This window comes from Dipodomys merriami, unplaced genomic scaffold (genome assembly GCF_024711535.1).
Source record: "Dipodomys merriami isolate MVZ:Mamm:240054 unplaced genomic scaffold, mDipMer1.0.p SCAF_262, whole genome shotgun sequence".
Taxonomy (NCBI): domain Eukaryota; kingdom Metazoa; phylum Chordata; class Mammalia; order Rodentia; family Heteromyidae; genus Dipodomys; species Dipodomys merriami.
The window spans coordinates 1,183,022-1,204,824 of record NW_027204071.1 but is presented as its reverse complement, the minus strand read 5'-3'; the positions used below and the strand labels follow the sequence as shown (position 1 = coordinate 1,204,824).

The 21,803-nt window shown below is 36.1% G+C and overlaps 1 non-coding gene across 1 annotated transcript; it reads left to right on the top strand.

Annotated features, from left to right (window-relative positions):
* The first annotated feature begins 21,202 nt into the window (after positions 1–21,202).
* Positions 21,203–21,312, top strand: LOC138837124 (U6 spliceosomal RNA). The gene has a single exon (XR_011375191.1). It is a non-coding gene; the product is annotated as a U6 spliceosomal RNA (small nuclear RNA).
* The last annotated feature ends 491 nt before the right edge of the window (positions 21,313–21,803 follow it).

Below are 21,803 nucleotides of genomic sequence, written 5' to 3'. Positions count from 1 at the left end.
TATTAAAGGTATCGGATCCATGGAAGAATGAATCACAGACCCCTGCAGGTGCATCTCAAAATGTTCATATCCTGTGTCAAATGTTAGAATGTCTTTGAAAATAGTACATAAACAGTCTGAGCAGTCAGTCTAATGGATAAGATCATCGGAGAAGTTCAGAATTGCTAGTCTGTATCTAGATTAAATAAACCAACAAACTATGGCAGGGCAATGTGATACAAGACTGGTAGTCTAGCACTCAGGCTAAGACAGGAGATTAGAGAATGCATATACATAGCGATACCTTCTCTGGACCAAATAGTATAATTTTGGCTCTATGAAACATTCCGAACAACAAGAAAGGGATACACAGTAGGAAGTTTGGGCTAATTTTTCCATTATGTTTTGAGTAGTCAAGTTTCCTATTGAAATGCAATTCATATATACTCCTCAGTTGTGTTTTAAATGCTCTCTTCATTACAGAACATTACTAGATGCAAAATGGCTCCTGATTTCCGATAAAAAATTTGAGAAAGTAATCATGATTCTGTTGGATTCCAAAGAAATGATGAAGGATTACAAATATTTAAGCCTGGAGACATAACAAAGTTCATTTAATGTAGGACTTTGAAGAATTTGTTAAGTTAGAATTTAGATTTAAAATAAATATTTTGGTTTTCTTTGTAATTTTATATTCTATAGGATACTACAAAAGTATTTTTAAGTAGAGGGTATAATTGACAAATTCACCTATGATTGTGGCATTCTATTTGCCTAAAATATTCTTTCAAGGGAGGTATAATTAGAATTTAGTTAATAGATAAATCCAACAGTTCATGAATAAACTGATAATGTGAATAATCTAGACAGAGTTGCCAACAATTGGATGATATTAATTAACAAATTTAGAAAAAGCAATTTTTGAGGCTTTGGTGTAACATGATACGAAGTAAATAATTGTGTGATGAATTGGTTCTTCAATCTATTCATAATTCAGGAGGAAATTTCCTTAATTACATGCCTCTGTATACAATGAGCAAAATGCTAAGGTTAGAGTTGGTTTTTATTTTATTTTGTTTTTTGGTTTGTCCTCAGACTTGAACTCTGGGTCTGGCCACTCTCTCTGAGCCTGTTTGTGGTCAAGGTTCATGCCCTACCATTTCAACATCAATGCCACTTGTGTCTGGCTTTTCCTGATCAGTTTATTGGAGAGAAGAATGTAAAGAATCTTCCTGCCTGTGTGGGCTTTGAACCATCATCTTCTGATCTTAACCTCATGAATACCTATGATAGATAAAAAATATAAATATAAATAATATTTGCAAGTGTTCTGATTTCTAGAATACCACTGGGGGGAAATGATGCAGCAATGTTTAGTGTAGTGTTCTTTCCACAATAGGAAGGGCATCACATTAGCAGAAGTGTACTATTTTTCCACAATAGAGGTAAGCTATTCATGATGTAAATTAAGGAATATTATGGTGCACCTTACAAGTTGGAAACTGTTGAGCTAAGATGACTTCATGGCATAAAAGTTTGGGATTGATGGTCATAGACATAATAGCTCAATATGATGAATAAATGTTTACTCTTGAGGAAGTAATTATTACATATGCTTCGTAGCTATATCCTCTACTAGAATGTGGCTATTTTTTCTGTTGATTTCTCAATATGAAACACCCCATTGGAAACTGCAGCTATTGCAGAATTAAATAACATGCAATCAGGTACTATTTTTAATATCTCTGGTGTGGAAGGTTCAGAATTTGAAAATGAAAAGTTAGTAGTTGTAGGAATTTTGAAGAACATATATATTCTGTCCTCTTAACAATTATTCAGTTTCAAAAGTTAGGAGATTCCAGAGAATTAAACCGTCTTCTGTTTCACTATGAGACAAAACTAAAATTATTGGGTTTTTTTCAAAATAATGGCAAGTATATTGTGAAAATATTGTATAGTTGGATAACATTCACGTTGGAGAACCTCTGATAAAGAAAGGAGTCATTAATTCAAATTAGATGCCTAATAGTATTCATTTTTAAAAAAGGTAATACACATGGAATAATATTTACTATAGCAATACAGTGAAATTATATTTTAGGGAACTTATTTTTAGGGGTTGCAGTAATTATAAAGTAGTGAATACATAACATGTCTAAATTTTACCCACTCCCTCATGTTTCTCACACTTTTCCTTTACCCCAATACCCCTCACAAGATGTAATGTAAATTTTCAACATGTTGTCTTGTGAGTATTGCTATTGAATTGGTTTTCCCTTTGTTCTTTGTCTCCCCACTTTTTTGTTCTTCTTCTCTTGCTAAATTAAGATAATGATATATACAATCAACAAGTACCAAAATCAAATAGAGCAGGGGATAAACCAAGGGGAATACACAAAAGAAAAAAGAAATCACATAGTACATTAAAAACAACAACCACAAAGTAAAACCTACATTTCCATATCTAGGTGTTCATTTTGCTCAACAAGATCTTATATTGTCCTATATATATATATATAGCTTTTGCGGCATTCTGCTCATCTGCTAGAACTATCCTAGACATTTCCTATTATTACAAATGAGGGAAACCATGGAAACTGTTTCTTTGTGTCTTGTTTATTTTATTTAGAAGGATTTTTTCCAAGTCTTTCCATTTCTTTATGAATTGGAAGCATATAATTCCTCTATCTATCTATCTATCTATCTATCTATCTATCTATCTATCTATCTATCAATCAAACCACATTTTGTCAATTCATTCATCTACTGAGTGGCATATTGGTTTAAAACATGATTGCATGTAAGTATCTCTTAGGGTCATTCAAAAATGACAGATGCCACCTCTCCAGACATACTTAAATCATGAATTCTACATAAGGAAGGATTTTTTTGGTGGTACAAGTGTTGAGAAATATGGATGAGAGTGTAATGTATATATTCAACTGAATTAGGCAGGATAGTAGTGACAAAATATTCCCTTGAGAAAGATATAGGAGGCTGCCAGAAGTATGAAGAAATTCAGATAATTTTGAAGAATTTGGAAATGCAAGCTCAAGTATGTCTATTTAATTGAAAGTTATGTAAGTGCAAGGTCAAAAGATGGGGAAGAGAAGAAAATAACTGACAGCAGATCATTATCCTAAGTTAGAGTATAGAAAGACATAATCTAGAATTTGGAGGAAGATGTCAGAAGAGAAGTTGGAGGCTAAACAATCTCTCTCATAGACAGCAGGTTTAATGTTCCAGTGAACAGTTCTAGGCTAGAGAATCACACCCAGTTTGCCAGCACAGTACAGAGAGTTAGGCCAGAGAGGGAAAATTCAGGCAAGGAGACAGATCTGAGCAGCACAGGCGGGAGCCGCCATACCTACAGAGTCAAAGACAAAGATGCCAGACAGCACACAGATTCTACTCAACACCAGCAAGAACTGATAAGGAGCAGATATCTTCATCCTGCAGATCGCAGACCAGAGATGGCCCAGGAAACAAGACTCTGGCGTGAGTAGAGCCCTGATATCCTCACTCCTTCTTAGGTTCAGAGGAGGGAAGGACATCCTTCCCCCACCACCAGAGATCTCCACCTTTGATACTGACAAAGGCACAGCTGAGAAGCTAGCTCCAACTAAGGCCTTGGAAGCCTTGGGAAGTAGATCACAGGAACCTGACCTGATGAGCCAGGCTCAACTCCACCCATGGGAAGGTCACCTATCCCAAGCAGAGGAACTCTGCCCATGGAGGAGTGGCTTTCCTCACTGGGTAAATAGAGCTAGAGGCTCCCCCTTCCGAAAGTAGCCTAGACAATCAATTGAAATTCAATGAACATAAACACTGAGAATGGCTCCAGGCTGGGCTCTGTGAGTATCTCAGAAACTAGCCCCTCAGGGAAAAGCTACTGTTTGCTGAGAATCCTCAACCATACCTAGAAACTAGCCTCATTACACTATCTCCAAACTAGAGGAAAGACCCATCTCCCTTTTTTTGGAATACTCAAAGCAGTTCCACCTCCCACTGGACTAGCGTGGGAGGAGGATCACAAAATCCTGGGTTAGGCAGAGCATTTTTCTGCCTGCTCAAAGAAACTGACTTAAGAAACCAATCAAGCCACGGAAGATCAAACACCAGAAGCAGACCAGAGACTCCACCAAGAGACTCTTTATGGACACACTGGAGATTCAGGACCTTCCCATTCCCCCACCCCAATAAAAATCAAAGAACTCTTATTGTAACTTTTTATTAATTTATATTTTTCAACTTATATTCTATTAATCATTTTTCATCACATAATTTTATTTTAGGTGTATATGTATGTATGCTTTGTTTTTAAATCTCTTCTGACCATTTAGTGCCCCCTTTATTTTGATTTTTTTCATGTATTTTCTCTTTATTTTTTGCATGACATAATTGATGGTCTGCTCATCCCCAGATATATACCCTTCCTCGATTATTAAACTTTATCCCCCATTATGTACACACTTAACCCAGATATTTATTACTCCATTCACAACCTCTTAGGCTTAAATTCTTTAATAGCAGAATTATCTCTTTTTACTTATGTAATTTTCAAGTAACTAATTTTAAGAACTTTTAGTTTTTAGTTTTTTTATGTCTCCCTTCTATTCCTCCCCTCCTGTCATCCTATCCTTTTCTTCTCTCAAAATCATTTCTTTAAATTTAAATAATTTTAAATTTTTCACTTTTGAAATTTAAGTTTTTCTTTTTCCATTTTTAATGTCTCTTCTATGAGAACTTTCACTACCAAACTCATTCTATGAATCAATCATAACCCTCATCCCAAAACCAGGCAGGGACTCATCAAAGAAAGAGAACTATAGACCCATTTCTTTGATGAATATTGATGCAAAACTTCTCAAAAAATTTTTGGCCTATCGACTTCAACAATTTATCCAAAAAATCATACACCACTATCAAACAGAATTCATTTCAGGGATGCAAAGCTGGTTCAATATATTCAAATCAATTGGTATAATTCATCACATCAACAAGAGCAAGGATAAGAACCACATGGTTATCTCAGTAGATAGAGACAAATCATTTGACAAGGTCCAATGCCCCTTTAGGATGAAGGTTCTGGAAAAAATTAAGAATCCATGGAACATTCCTCACTACAATAAAGGCTGTATATGACAAACCTACAGCCAGCATTATACTTAATGGTGAAAAACTAAATCCATTTCCTCTTAACTCAGGAATGAGACAAGGATGTCCACTCTCTCCACTTCTCTTCAATCTAGTATTGGAATGCCTAGCTATAGCTATAAGACAAGATGAAAACATAAAAGGGATCCAAATAGTGAAAGAAGTAAAACTCTCCTTCTTTGCAGATGACATAATCCTGTATTTAAAGAATCCCATGGATTCCACTCCCAAATTACTCAAGGTGATTCAAAAGTTTGACAAAGTAGCAGGGGATATAATTAACCCCCCATAATCAATGGCTTTGCTCTATGCCAACAATGAGAAAAATGTGGTTGAAATTAGGAAAGCAACTCCATTCATAATAGACCAACAGAAAATAAAATACCTAGGAATTAACTTAACCAAAGAAGTGAAGGACCTCTATTATGAAAACTTTAAAACGCTGAAAATGAAATCAAAACAGAACTTAGATAGTGGCAAAAACTCCCATGATCCTGGATTGGAAAGATCAACATCATGAAAATGGCAATACTTACCAAGGGTATCTGCAAATTCAATGCAATATTTATCAATATTCCAACCTCATTCTTCAAGGAAATAGAAGAGGAAATCCAAAAATTCATAGGGAACAATAAAGGACTCTGAATAGCAAAAATGATCCTTAACAGAAAGAACAGTGTTGGCGGAATATCAATAGCAAATTTCAAAATCTACTACAAAGCCATAGTAATCAAAAGAGCTTGGTACTGGCACAAAAACAGACTTCAGGACATTGGAATAGAATTAAAAACTCAGAAATGAACCTACAGACCTATAGCCATCTAATCTTTAATAACGGAGATAAAAAAGTAGAATGGAAGAAAGACAGCCTGTTCAGTAAATGGTGCTGACAAAACTGGTTAACTACTTGTAGAAAACTAAAGCTAGATGCTTATATATCACACTGCACCAGAGTGAACTACAAATGGATCAAAGACCTCAGAGTCAAAGCAGACATTCTTAAATCATTACCGGATGGAATAGGAGAAACCCAAGGTCTCCTTGGCACAGGCCAAAATTTTCTTAATAAAGACCCAGACACACAACAAATCAAAGAAAGGTTGGACAAATGAGATTGCATAAAATTGCAGAGCTTCTGCATGACAAAGGACATAGCTAGCAAGATCAATAGAAAGCCCATGGATTGGGAGGAGATCTTCACTAGCCACACAATGGACAAGAGTCTCATATCTAAAATATACCTGGAACTCAAAACATTAAATCTCCCAATAACAAATCCAAAAAGAAACAACTGCCTAATAAATAAGCGGGCTAAAGTCTTAAAGAGAAATTCTCTGAAGAGTAAAGGATGGCCAATAGACACGTGAAGAAATGCTCATCATCTCTAGCCATAAAAGAAATGCAAATCAAAACAACACTGAGATACCACCTCACCCCAGATAGAAAGGCTGTAATCAAGAACTCTAATAAAAAACGGTTGGTGGAAGGGATGTGGAAAGAAGGGAAACTTACCGCATTGTTGGTGAGAGTGTAAACTTGTTCACTCACTTTTGAAAGCAGTATGGAGGGTCCTCCAAAACTTCACATGGAGCTCCCCTATGATCCAGCAATCCCACTTTGGGGCATTTACCCAAATGATCACAAACAAGGCCACACTAAAGCTACCAGGACAACTATGTTTATTGAAGCATTATTTACCATAGCTAAGATATGGAATCAACCCAGATGCCCCTCAGTAGATGAATGGATCAAGAAAATGTGATATATATACACAATGGAATTCTATGCCTCCATCAGAAAGAATGACATTGCAAAATTTGTTAGGAAATGGAAAGACTTGGAAAAAAATTATATTAAATGAAATAAGCCAGGGCCAAATAAACATAGGTCCTATGGTTTCCCTTATTTACAATATCTAGTATATGTCTGAGTCAAGCAGAAAATGTCAGATTAGTTGATGTTAGGGAAATGAACCCCAAGATAAGTTTTCAAATGTTTTTTTTTTCTTTCATGCGATTGTTTCTAACATATTTATAAGATTATTTATTTGTTGCTTTGTATATCCATTCCCCACGGTATAACTCCTACTTTCACTGCATTTGATATTGTTATAATTTGTGGAGAGGAAGGGCAAAAACAAATCATTTAACTAGGGATACAGGTGGACCCATTGTAACAATGAACTGTACAAGTCGTTTTGTCAAAAAACGAACTTTACAACTTTGATCGAGGAGGTGGGGGAGGACTGTGTATGGGGGATGTGGGATGAGAAGTAATGGGAATTGGAAACAAAGGAGGTAGCTACAATGCTTGAAAAGAAGTGTACTCATTATCTTGCCCATGTAATTTAACCCCTCTGTACAGTATATTCACAATAAAAAAAAACTAGGAAAAAATGAAATATACTCATTATGTTTTCCATTCAATTGTAACCTCTCTCTGATTTATTTTCACAATAAAAAAGATATAATCTATAACTTTCAAGTTAAAAAGAGACCAATATACTACCTCCCACTTAATTTAGATTCATACAAGATATTTACTTGGCTTTTTGCCACTATAATGCTCCAAAATAAGTGAAAATTTATAAGAACATTTATGTGATTGTCATTACTTCAACGTGACCCCTAACTGTGATGAGTCTTCTTTTTCTCACTTTGCTCTTTGAAAATACTCCCTAAATTGATGATGTTGGTGTTGATTAGAGAGTCAGAGTTAGGGGCTTCTACTTATATGATTGTCCCTGAATGGTTTAAAGCAGTTTTTTCCCGAGTTCTCCAAATACATCATCTGACTGTACTTTGAACACACCCTCACACCTGAAATTGTCCTTCAGCATTTCCTTGGCACATTCTACTTTATGCCTTTGTCTTTTTTTTGCACGTTCCTTTTGAGTTCACAGTTTCTCTATTCCCATTTCATCTGTACAAACTGCTAAGAACATTGTCCAACTACCACTTCTTGTTTGCCCTCGCCCAGTCTATGTATGAGGGTACTTTCTCCATGTTAAGCAATAGGGTAGTGCTCACTATCTGAAGGGGAAAGTTCCACAGTATAACCCTATGCTCACATTACAGGATGTAGAATTTAAAGCATTTTGAAATAAGCCATTATACTAGAATTGAAAGGCTCCTTAGGGACATTTCAGTGAAGCTGTATGTTCAACCTAATATTTGGTGTTACTTTTCCTACATTTATAATGGATAGACTGATAAGATACCCAAACATATCTAAATATATGTCAATAAAATCCCAAAATGATGTGGATACATGGGTAACTCATTGGAACTGTAGGACAATTTAGACTTGTCTGTGCTGTAGTGCAATCTACAATCTCATGGCTAAACAAAGGTTTCAAAAATATTCACAGAGTACCTCTATGTAAAGTTCATGACAGTTACATCTGTATAATTCTTTTAAGGTCAGGATAAAAGTATTTGTTCCCAACATTTAAAATCAACAGGATCTGTTGAATTCCTGGATCCAGAATTGTATGGCTTCACATTCATATCTCAAAATTTTATCAATATGACATATCTCTATCATTTTACAAAAATATTATTCTTATTGAACTTGTGTATATCCTTTTAGTTTTCAAATCCAAATAGCATATTTCTTACAATATCTCTGTAACAGTTTTGACCTTTTCTCCCTGCATTTTTTTCCTTTCTTTACTTCTGTAAATCTGTGTTTATTACTTTCTTGTTTCCTTATTTATCTCATTCTTCGAATCTTGTCCTAACTGGTGCTCACATTGCTCACAGTTTGTCAGAACTTTCCATTTCGTCTTCCCTTTAAAAATGCTCCACGATTTTACTATTCTTTTTCATATTTCTGGTCATAGGTATTTTTATTATGTCTAAAGAGACCTATCTTTACATCTTTTTAATATAAAATTTAGAACTATCGGAGACTTTTTTCCCCTAAATCCATCATTTCCACCTGTAGTCCTTATCGCCAAGAATATCACTAATACAGTTGCCTGGCCAGAGACATAGAACACTTCAGATTTCTTCTTAACCTTTTACTCCTGCCCATTAGTTAAGATGAATGATCAACATTTTCTCAGTTTCTGTCACTAATATGATTTCTATGTACTCCTTTTTTGTGCCCCTGACACCAGCCTGTTTCATGTAATCATCAATGATCACCTAGATTTAAGCCACTTTTCCAAAGTATTTTTCCCCATAGTCTTTTCATATTGGTCCTCTCCATCACCAAATTACTGGTTCTTGTAAGCACACAGAGTGAAGAGCTCAGACACAAATTATAGTAGCATTATTTACTCATTACATTGACTGTTGGCCTTTCATTTCTCATCTGTAAATGGATGTACTCTACCAGAAATATTGAAGAATATATTTGTTGTGTGCTAGAGAAACAAAAAAGTAAAGTGAAGAGTCTTTACATTTTCCACCTTAGCTTACAAATAAAGAAAGAGTCAAATTCAGTTTGTTGGTATAAAGTCACAAAATGTTTCATGCACGTACAGAGTACTGCTATGATTGTGTGTCAGGGAAATGTGATCAGAGACAACTTGGAACATGCTGTTGCTCTTCTCAGAAGCAAGAGTCTATTTCAAAACCCCCTGAAACTGACCAGCTCCATTCTTTCCAGGTCAATTACCTGGGGAAAATTGGACATTTCCGGGAAACATACCTGGATGTAGTGAAGGCCAATCCTTTGAGGTGAGCAATAAGTACTAATCATAGCCAGAGGAAATGTCTGGTGGTATTTCATGAGACCACTATTGGAGTTGTTACTGGCCAACTGGAGTAGAATCTGTGCTTTGGTTCCATTGGCCAACCCACACATGAACATTCTCAAACACCATAAATTACTGAGGAGAGACTTCTTAGTTATCAGGTCATTCAAACTTCATATTTATAACTATGCTACTTAGGGACGCCTGAAAATTTTCCAAAGAGTTTAAAGCTAGAAACCAGAAACAGGAACTCAAATTAGTTTTATTCTGTTGATCTCCACAATCTATGATCTCCATAATCAAATTATTCCAATATGTGCTTTTATTTATCAGCAGGGTTTGTTAATTGAAAATGCCACCATGGAAAAGTAAGTAGGAGCCACTGGTAGGATTGAATGGGAAAGAAATAGGTCTAAATACGATACTTGACCAGATACTTGACCAGATAAGAAGGTGATAAATGAAATGAGCCCAAACATTGAGACACAAGTGGTTTTTTTCTTTATTGCTATTGTTCTAACATATTTATAATGTTCCATTTGATTTTTGTTTGTTTATATTCTGCCCGCCCCCAAACAGCATAACCCCTGTTTCCAATGAGTTTGATGTTAGTGCTCTGCATCTTGTATATACACTTCTCTAGTTTGGGGAGAGAAATGGAAAAAACAGAATGCTTAAATGGGAATACAGGTTGACCCATTGTAACAATGAGAGGCAGCAGACACTGTTGAAAAACAAACTTTACAATTTAGGGGGTGTGGGAAAGAGTGTATAATGTAGTTTTGGAGCAGGGAGGTTAGGGATGGTAGGGGAAATACAAAGGAGGAGGTAACAATGCTTGATGGGAAATGTATGCTTCACCTTGCTCATGTAACTAACCCCTCTATACAGTATTTTTACAATAGACATATAAAAATAAAAGAATAAATATACTTCAAAGGGAATCTCTGTGGTGGTTGGAGGCCAATGCTACAGAAAGACTTACAAGGATTTAATACTGGCAAAAAATTACCTAAAAACTTAGATGATGCTGAGTATAATCCTAAATGCTCAGGTGGCTGAATTCTGAAGATCTGTGTTTGAAGCCAACCCAGGCAGGAAAGATGAGACTTTTATTTCCAATGAGGCTGTAAAAAAGATACTACATTGTGGTAGCTTTGAGTTGTGGCTAAAGTGGACAATGCCCAGAGCATGAAATCAAACCCAAGACCAGCCCCCAGTCACTTAAAAAAGGTTGTGTGTCTTTATGTGTTGGCAGATCCCTTTACTAGTTTGATGATAGAACAAGCATTTTAACAATGAGTTATTGTGTCAATATTTACCTCTTTAGTAATTGTTTCATAGTAATGTGTGCATGGTTGCTTTGGGTCTTGTATAACAGGTTTGGTTCAGTAACTGACTGAAAATCTGCCTTAAACAAACCATTTTTAAAATCAAAATATCTTATTGGATACTGCTGAATAGGAAAGTCAGTGCTTATTGGTTGGAAGAAAAGAAAGCAAAATCAGATGGGAGAATTGTAGAAGTTAAATCTTGAAGTGCTTCACTGATACAAGCACTTCCCTTGTAAAGGTAGTCAAAACCTTGCCAATGCTATTTTAGGGAAGTACCAGGGGCTAGAGGCATGGCACTAGTGGTAGAACACCAGCTGGGTAAAAGTTGGTTATTTTTCAAATGGCCAGGTGTTCTGGATTTGGTTGATTATTAAAACTTTTGACTAGTTTGAAAGGAGTCAAAAATTTGAGCCAATATGAAAGATGATTCCAAAGTTCAAATTCATGGGAGCCAGTGGTGAGCTGCCTGTCCAGTGTGTTTATTCAACTTGAGCGTGCGACAGACAGAATGCCTTCCACAGAAGTAAACTTTGCTTTGCAGAGAAGGTGTTTGTAGGATACCTTAATTGCCCACTGTATTTCCAACACAGATCATCTGTGCCATTCATGAGGGATCCTTGGAGCCCTCATAGGTGACACATCCAGCCTCCCTGTTGAGCCAACCTCCTGATGGTATAAACATGCCATCCTTGGTAGCTGATAATGGAACTAGATATAAAGTTAATTTGCAACATCAAGAAGAGCCCCAAACAGGCACCCTCAGAAGCAAGCATCCTCATGCCTTGGCCTTGGTAGAAAAATATGAAACTATGTATCCTGCTTTGGTACGTGTGTCTTTGTAGGGATGGTGTATGAAAGAAGTATCTTAGATTCATGCTCTTAAACTCTTTCTGTCTAAGAGTCTTGGTCTGCAAATTCATTTGTCCATTTAGGAAGAGGGAAAAGTTGAGATTGAGTCATCTCTGAGAAAAATCTCTAATAATGGAATCGAGAAAAGGAAAGAACAAGATACAGTCTGAAGGGCAAAGTGCGCCAAAATATCTTTTTCCATTACAACCTGTAATTTAAGAATTCTAAACCTAAGAAGCCCAAGAAAATTGGAGCTTAAAAGCTTCCCTCAGACATTCTTAATATTGTCATCTTTTAGGGAGAATGTGGGGAAAGATATGAAAATATGTGTTAAGGCTGATTTTTGTTTTTGAGGTCTACTTTTAATGTTCACTTGGTAAACTAAATCCTCTATATCCCTGTCTCTGTGTAAATACCCATCAGCATTAAATATAAAGTGATTTTGAAAAAATAAAAATGACTCAGAAGAAATTATAAATGCAAAACAATCTTCACAGAAGCAAACTGTCAGAAATATTTCATGACTTTAAAATGGATAAAGTGGATGAAGTTATGATATATTTAGAAGCACAACAATGCACAAAATGTAAAAAGATATTCATATATTTCATTATATAACCCAAAGCAGAAGCAAATGTTGTTTAGATGATTTTTTAAAATACAGTCTCTCTGGTACTGGGAAGGTGGCTCAATGGTAGAGTGCCTGCCTTGCATGCATGAGGCCGTGGGTTTGATTCCTCAGCTTCACATAAGCAGAAAAAGATGCAAGTGGTGCTGTGGCTCAAGTGGTAGCACTAGCCTTGAGCTGAAGGCCAGAACCCTGGCCCCAGAGTTCAAGCCTCATGACCAAAAAAATCCAAATTAAAAAACAAACAAACAAACAAAACACAGTCTCCCACTTTTTTGGCCTCAACACTGTAATACCTCTGCTACAGCCTAGGTCTAGGATTTTAAGTGTGGACATTTATCAGTATTCCTGATTCAGATTCTACTTGACCATTTTTAAAATAAATATGTTGTTATTAATTTTCCTCTTTTTAAATTTACATGCACCTATAAAAAATGGTTTGGCTATCCCAGTAACCTTCACAAAGTACCTCCTAATGACAACTTACAAAAAGTTGTATCCTATTACAACAAGGAAAACAATGCTACAAATAAAGAAAGCCGATAATTAAGTATTAATGATTAATAAAATAAAAAACAAAACAATTACCAGTGTTTTCAGTATTTAAATTGTACTATATATTAGATTTTATTATTGTCATATTTCTTTACAGTTAACAGTGGCTAAGATTATGATGTTCAACAAGAATTTTATAGGCTATGAGTAGTGGTTAAAGTCACCCACTAAGATTACCATTTGTGGTTCACCTTCTAATTTGTATATGTTTTATATCTTCATTTGTTCCTCGCTAACATATAAAGTAAGGAAGTGCTATAGTTTTAATAGAAACTGTGTAGATAACAAAGTCAACTCTTTATTCTGGTACTTTACACTGAGACTTTGCAAGGTCTCATTAGTAAAGTTTCTAAACTCTGAAATGTACATACTTAGTGGTATATATCTGCTACCATGAATCTTAACTATTTTATAGAAAAGAATTATGACCTGCCAAACAGACCTAGTTTGGGCATATATAAGCAAATACCCCAAATTAAATACATTTCAAACATTAAAACTTTTAACAAACCTTAACACTTACTGTATTTTTCATTATGACAGGTCCCTTGTATAGAATAATTGAATTCCGCCTCCTACACATCCCTTGAAAAATAAATATCTGGAATTATTTTTTATTTATTATTTATTGTAACATACTGTACAGAGGGGTTAAAATTACATGGGCAAGATATTCAGTATATTTTTTATCAAGAATTGTTTCCCCTTCCTATCCCTCCCCAGCCTCCCCCCGCCCCCCCACTAACTCCTCACCCCCCACATACACCAAAGTTGTAAAGTTCGTTTTCGACATGACAACTTGTACTTCTCATTGTTGCAACGGGTACATCTGTATCCTTGTTTAAATGACTTGTTTTTCCCCTTCCCCTCCACAAATTATACCAACATCAAATACAGTGAAAGCAGGGGTTATACTATGGGGGAGGGACATACAAAGCAACTAAGAAATAATCTTATAAATACATTAGAAACAAATGAATGAAAGGAAAAAAAACATTTAAATACATATCTTAGGGTTCATTTTCCTAACATCACCTTATCTGACCGTTACTGCTTGACTCATACATATACTAGATATTGCAAATAAGGGAAACCATGGGACCTATGTTTCTTTGGGCTTGGCTTACTACACAATATAATTTTTTCCAAGTCTTTCCATTTCCTAACAAATGGGGCACTCACATTCTTTCTGATGGAGGGTTAGAATTCCATTGTGTATATATACCACATTTTCTTGATCCATTCATCTACTGAGGGGCATCTGGGTTGGTTCCATATCTTACCTATAGTAAATAATGTTGCAATAAACATAGTTGTGCTGGTAGCTTTAGTGTGGTCTTGTTTGTAAACATTTGGGTAAATTCCCAAATGTGGGATTGCTGGGTCATAGCGGAGCTCTATGTGGAGTCTTTTGAGGAACCTCCATACTAGTTTCAAAAAGAGGTTGAACAAGTTTACACTCCTACCAACAACGAAGTAATGTTCCCTTCTGTCCCCATCCATTCCAGCATCTGTTGTTATTTTCCTTGGGTGAGGTCGTATCATAATGTTGTTTTAATTTGCATTTATTTTATGGCTAGGAAGGTTGAGCATTTCTTCATGTGTCTATTGGTCATCCTTCTTTCTTCTTCACAAAAGTTTCTCTTTAACCCTTTAGCCCACATATTTATTGGGCCGTTGTTTCTTTGAGGATTTGTTGTTGGTAGATTTACTTTTTTGAGTTCCAGGTATATTGTAGATATGAGAGTCTTGTCCTTTTTATGGCTAGTGAAGATGTTCTCCCAATCCATGGGCTTTCTATTGATCTTGCTAGCTATGTCCTTTGCCATGCAGAAGCTCTGCAACTTCATGCAATCCCATATGTCCAACCTTTCTTTGATTTGTTGTGTTTCTGGGACGCTATTAAGAAAATTTCGGCCTGTTACAAAGAGACCTAGGGTTTATCCTATTCCATTCTTTAATGTTTTCAGAGTGTCTGCTCTGACTCCGAGGTCTTTGATCCATTACGAGTTGATTTTGGTGCAGGGTGATATGTAAAGATCTAACTTTAGTTTTCTAGAAGTAGTTAACCAATTTTCCAGCACCATATACTGAAGAGGCTGTCTTTCTTCCATACTATTTTTTTAGTTACCTTATCGAAGATTAGATGGCTATAGGTCTGTAGGTTCATTTCTGGGTTTTCAATTCTATTCCATTGTTCCTGAGGTCTGTTCTTGTGCCAGTGACAAACTGTTTTGATTACTATGGCTTTAGAGTAGAGTTTGAAATTTGGTATTGATATTCCTCCATCAGTGTTCTTTCTGTTGAGGAGTGTTTTTGCTATTCGGGGTCTTTTATTGTTCCATATGAATTTTTGGATTGCCTCTTGTATTCCCTTGAAGAAGGAGGTTTGAATTTTGATATGTATCACATTGAATTTGTAGATAGCCTTGGCAAGTATTGCAATTTTTACGATGTTAATCTTTGCAATCCAGGAACGTGGAAGTTTTTCCCATTTCTAAGTTCTGTTTTGATCTTCTTTTTCAAGTTTTTAAAGATTTCATCATAGAGGCCCTTCACTTCTTTGGTTAAGTTAATTCCTAGGTATTTTATTTTTTGTGGGGCTATTACAAATGGAGTAGTTTCCTAATTTCAGCCACACTTTTATCATTGTTGGAAAACAGAAAAGCCATTGATTTTGGGGGGTTAATTTTATAACCTGGTACTTTGCCAAAGTTTTGAATCAGCTTGATTAGTTTGGGAGTGGAGTCTATGGGATTCTTTAAGTACAAGATCATGTCATCTGCAAAGAGGGAGAATTTTATCTCTTCTTTCCCTATTTGGATCCCCTTTATGTTTGCATCTTGTCTTATTGCTGTAGCTAGGCATTCTAAAACTAGATTGAAGAGAAGTGGAGAGAGTGGACATCCTTGTCTTGTTCCTGAGTTAAGAGGAAATGGCTTTAGTTTTTCACCATTAAGTATAATGCTGGCTTTAGGTTTGTCATGTACACCTTTTATTGTATTGAGGAATGTTCCATGGATTCTTAAGTTTTCCAAAACCTTCATAATAAAGGGGTGCTGGATCTTGTTGAATGCTTTTTCTGCATCTATTGAGATAACCATGTGGTTCTTATTCTTGCCCCTGTTGATGTGATGAATAATATTAACTGATTTGCGTATATTGAACCAGGTTTGCCTCCCTGAAATGAATCTTGTTTGATCATAGTGAATTATGTTTTGGATGAATTGTTGAAGTTGATTGGCCAAAATTTTGTTGAGAAGTTTTGCATCAATGTTCATCAAAGAAATGGGTCTATAGTACTCTTTCTTTGATGAGTCCATGCGTGGTTTTGGGATGAGGGATATGATGGCTTCATAGAATGTGTTCGGTAGTGAGATTTCTTTTTCAATTTCATTGAAGAGTTGGAGGTGTATTGGTGTGAGCTCTGCTTTGAAGCCTGTGTAGAATTCCTTTGTAAAACCATCTGGTCCTGGACTTTTCTTAGATGGGAGGTTTCCTATTGCTGTTTCTATTTCAATGCTTGATATGGGCCTGTTAAGATGGTTTAACTCATCTTCGTTTAGTATTAGCATGTCAATATTTGCTAGGAAAATGTCCATTTCTGCCAAGTTCTCAAACTTATTAGATAAAATTTTGAGATGTATTCCCTTATAATGTTCTGAATCTTGGTTGTTTCTGTGATGATGTTTCCACTCTCATCTCTGAGTTTATTTATTTGGGTGTGTTCTCTTCTTTTTCTGATAAGATTTGCTAAGGGTTTGTCAATGTTGTTAATTTTTTCGAAGAACCAACTCTTTGGTTTCTTGATTCTTTCTATACTTTTTTGTATTCTAATTCATTTAATTCTGATTTAATTTTAATTATTTCTTTCCGTCTACTGGATTGGGGTTTATCTTGCTGCTCTCTTTCAAGGAGTTTCATATGTCTCGTTAAATTGTTGGTTTCAGATCACTCCAATTTGTTGATGTAGGAACTCAGAGCTACACAGTTGCCTCTGAGTACTCCCTTTGCTCTGTCCCAGAGGAGCTGGTAATTTGTGTGCTCATTTTTGTTGAATATCATGAAAATTTGAATTTCCTTTCTAGTCTCTTCCATGACCCACTCGTCATTCAATAGTGTGTTGTTCAGCCTTTGTGTATTACAGGACTTTCTTTGGTGGCATTCGGTGTTGAGTTCTAATTGTATTCCCTTGTGGTCAGAGAGAAAGCATGATATAACTTCAATATTTCTGAATTAGTACAAGTTTGCTTTGTGACCTAAAATGTGGTCTATTTTGGAAATTTTCACTGTGCTGCTGAGAAAAACATGCATTCTGATGCTGCTGTGTGAAATATTCAGTACATTGATGTAACAACTAGTTGATCTGTGCAGTTGTTTAGATCTGCGGTTTCTCTGTTTTGGTTTTGCCGAGTTGACCTCTCTATTGGGAAGATTGGTCCATTAAAATCCTCAACAATTAATGTCTTTGGATCTATGTTGGATTTGAGGGAAAGTAGTGTTTATTGGATAAATTTGGGTGCTCCATTGTTTGGAGAATAGATATTTAGAATTGTAATATCCTCCTGAAGGAGGGATCTCTTAAATAGCTTGTAGCGACCTTCTTTATCTCTTCTCACAAATTTTAATTTGAAGTTATTTTATCTGATATTAGGATTGTAACTATCAACTGTTTATGGGGGCCGCTTGCTTGGTAGATTTTGGTCCAGCCTTTAACATTGAAAATGTGTTTGTTTTTACGGGCTAGATGTGACTTCTGAAGGCACTAGACAGAAGGATCTTGTTTTTTAATCCAACTAGACAGTCTATGTCGCTTAAATGGAGACTTAAGTCCGTTAATATTGAGAGATAAGACTGAGAGGTATTTGGGGGTTCCTGCCTTGTTATCCACCTTCTTGGGGGCCCCTAAACCTGGGTTCTTCCTTTGGTTCTTGGATTCTCAGTTTGGGTGCAGTTTCTTGGCCTTTATTATGGTCTTGTTGGTTTTCTATATGTAGGACATCTTTAAAAATCTTTTGTAAGGCTGGTTTCGTGGAGATGTATTGTTTCAATTTTTCTTTGCTATGGAAGGTTTTTATTTGGCCTTCAGTTGTGAAGGAGAGTTTAGCTGGGTAGAGTATTCTTCTTTGGTACTTGTTTGATATGAGGGCATGGCATACATCATTACAGGCTCTTATTGCCTTGATTGTCTCTGCTGAGTAATCTGAGGTGATTCTAATTGGTTTCCCTTTATAGCTGATTAATCTTTTCTCCTTCACAGCTTTAAGGATCTTTTCCTTTGTCTGAGTTGATCCTGTGTATTATAATGTGACTGTGGGATGTTCTATTCTGTTCTGGTCTATTTGGAGTTCTAAAAGCTTCTTATATCTGAATAGGCCTATTTTTTGTATGTTTGGGAAGTTCTCTGCTAGGATCCTGTTAAACAAATTTCCTAGACCATTAACTTCTGTTTCTAGGTGCTCCTCTACACCCATTATCCTCAGATTAGGCCTTCTGATGGTGTCTTCCAAGTGTTGGATAGATCTATCATATTTCTTGGATTTGCCTTGGATGGATGTATGTTCTTTCTCTATAATATCTAGGCTGTCTTCAATCCCCGAGTTTTGATCTTCTGCATGGTCTAACCTGCTGTCAAGACTTTCTAATTTAATTTTAATTTCTATCCTTCTAATTAGTCAGTTTTGATGGCTTCAAATTCTTTGTTGCAGCTTTGTTTTAGATCTTGAATGAACGTCTTAAATTCCTTAATTGGGTGTCCAGTGTTTATTCTGAAATAACTTATTTGATTTTTTATGGTTTCCTTGGACTTCCGTTCCTTCTGTTGGGTTCCATTCAGCATTCCATTTGTGGTCTCCCTGACTTCCTTCAGCTCTTTTTTAATGGCTCCCATGAATGCCTTTAGTGATCTTTGTGTATTCTCATCCTGCTCTCTCAATTCCTGTATTACTCTTTGCTTAGCTTCCTGATGTTCATGCCATCCTGTTGTTCACTTTGCGTGTTCTCAGCCTGGTCACGCCTTTCCTTCCTTTCTCTTTGAGTATTCTCTATCTGCTCACGCAAATACTGTATCATTTTTTTGAGTACCTTCCTCACGCTCATGATATTCCTGTATAAATCTTCGGATTGCCTCTTTTCTCTCCCTATCACACTAATACATAGTCCTTTGTAGGTTTTCAATGTTTTCCTGCATTGACCTTTTGTTTGCCTTCTCTCTTTCCCTAACATGCTCATACAGAGTCCTTTGTATGTTTTCAATATTTTCATTTATCATGTTTGCCAGCAGTGGAGTTTTCCTTTATCTGTTCTGTCCCCTGATTATCATGAGTGGGAGTGAAGATACCCGGACTTGCCATTTTTCTTGTGTTTTTCCAACTTATTCTGCCCATTTGGGATGAAAATAACACCAGTTTTTTGCTAGAACGCTTTCTTAAGGAAAGAATCACCCAAAGTCTGTATTTGCACAGTCAATATTCTGCAGATACAATCTAGTTCAACAGATACATCTATTCAACATTAAACAACTATATATTAATCGGCTGCGAACCACAAAGAAGAATTTGGTAAACCAGAAATTACTAGGTTTAGGGAGAGATTTGGGTAAACAATAAGAATAGAGTGATGTGGGAAGGGACAGGGAGAGTTAACTGAGTCCTAATCTCAAAGTAGGAAATAAGTTGGATAGGATGAAAGTAGAGAGAGAGAAAAAAAGAAGAAAGAGAAAGGGAAAAAAAGTGACCAAAATGTAGAAAAGTAAAAATTAAAAATATGATGCAGAACGGAATACAAACTATTCAGAGAAGAACGTGAATATAATGAGAGACGGGGAGGAATATAAAGGAGATGTGAAAAACTTAAAAATAAAAATACTTAAAATATTATATAGGTATAAAGAGGTAGTGGTGCTATTAAGGAATTTAAGTCTAAGAGGTTTTGAATTGAGTAATGAATTTGTGGATTAAGTGTGTACACAATGGGGGATAAGGTCTACTAATCGACTACGGGTTTATCTGAGGATGTTCAGAACAACAATTAAGTCACATAAAGAAGAACAAAAGAGAAGAAAAGGTGAAATGGATAAGAAAAAAGAAGAAAAGATCAAAAGTTCAGTAGAGCTAAACAAAAAACAAAAAGAATTTTTTAAAAGAAAAAGAAAAGTAAAGAAAGAAACATGCACACACACATATACTCCTAAAATAAAAATTATAAGAGAAAAAAAAGTTACTAGAAAATTTTTTTTTTCAAAAAATGTAAAAATTAAAAAAAAGTTTCCAAAAACATTTTTTAAAAATGGTACCAAAAAAAAAAAAAAAAAGAAAAACAAAATTTTTGTGAGGGGTAGGAAAAATCATGTATCTCCCTTGTGTCCATAACCAGCCTCAGGTTGGAGTCTCTGGTCTTTTTGTGGTGTTTGATTTTCCTGTGGCTTGGTTGGTTTCTTAAGTCAGTTTGTTTGAACAGGCAGAAAGATGCTCTGCTTTACCCAGGATTTTGTGATCCTCCTCCCAGGTTAGTTCAGTGGAAGGGAGATCTGCTTTGAGTATCACAAAAGAGGGAGACGGCTTTTTCCTCAAGTTTGGAGATGCTGTGATGAGGCTAGGTTCTGGGTAGTGTTGAAGCCTTTCAGCAAACAGTAGCTTTTCCCAGGGGCTAGTTTGTGATAAACTCACAGAGCCCAGCCTGGAGTCACTCTCAGGGTTTCTGTTTACTGAATTTCAATTGATTGTCAAGGCTGCTAAAGGAGGGGCAGCCTCTGGCTCTGATTACCCAGTGAAGAAAGCCACTCCTGGGGCTAGCGCCTGAGCTGGGTGACTTTTCCCTGGGTGAAGCTCAGTCTGGCAGGTCAGCTTAGATTCTTGTGACCTACTAAATGACTCTAGTTTTCATCCAAGGCTTAAGTTGGAGCTAGCAGCTCCACCGAGCATTGTCAGTAACCAAGATGGAGATCTCCAGTACTGGAGGGTGAGGGATGGCCTTCCCTCCTCTGCTCCCTGAGAAGTATTGAGGAAGCATTATATACACTAAATTTGGAATGATACGGAGAAGATTAACATGGCCCCTGCTTAAGGATGACAGGCAAATTCCTTTCATTCCATTGCCTAATTTGTTAGGAAGTGGAAAGACTTGGGAAATAGATTATGAAGTGTAATAAGCCAAGTCCAAACAAACATAAGTCCCATGGTTTCTCTAATTTTCAATAACTAATATATGTCTGGGATAAGCAGAAAAGGTGAAAAGCTATGTACATATGACCAGAAAAGATTATGTTAAGGTAAATGAACCGAAGTTAGTGACACAAGTGGTTTTTTCTTTCTTGCTATTGTTTCTCACATACGTATAACGTTCAGTATGGTTTTTTTTTGTTTCTTTATATGTTCGGACCCCATGTTAACTCACTTATTTTCACTGTATTTGAAGTTGGTGCACCTACATCTTGTATATAGTCTCTTCTAATTTTTGGATGGGAAGGAGAAAAAGAAAATGCTTAAATAGGAATACAGGTTCACCCATTGTAACAATGAGATGCACAAGACACTATGTTGTAAAATGAACTTTACAATTGAGGCGGGGGAAGGGAGGAGGTGAGTGGACTTGTGGA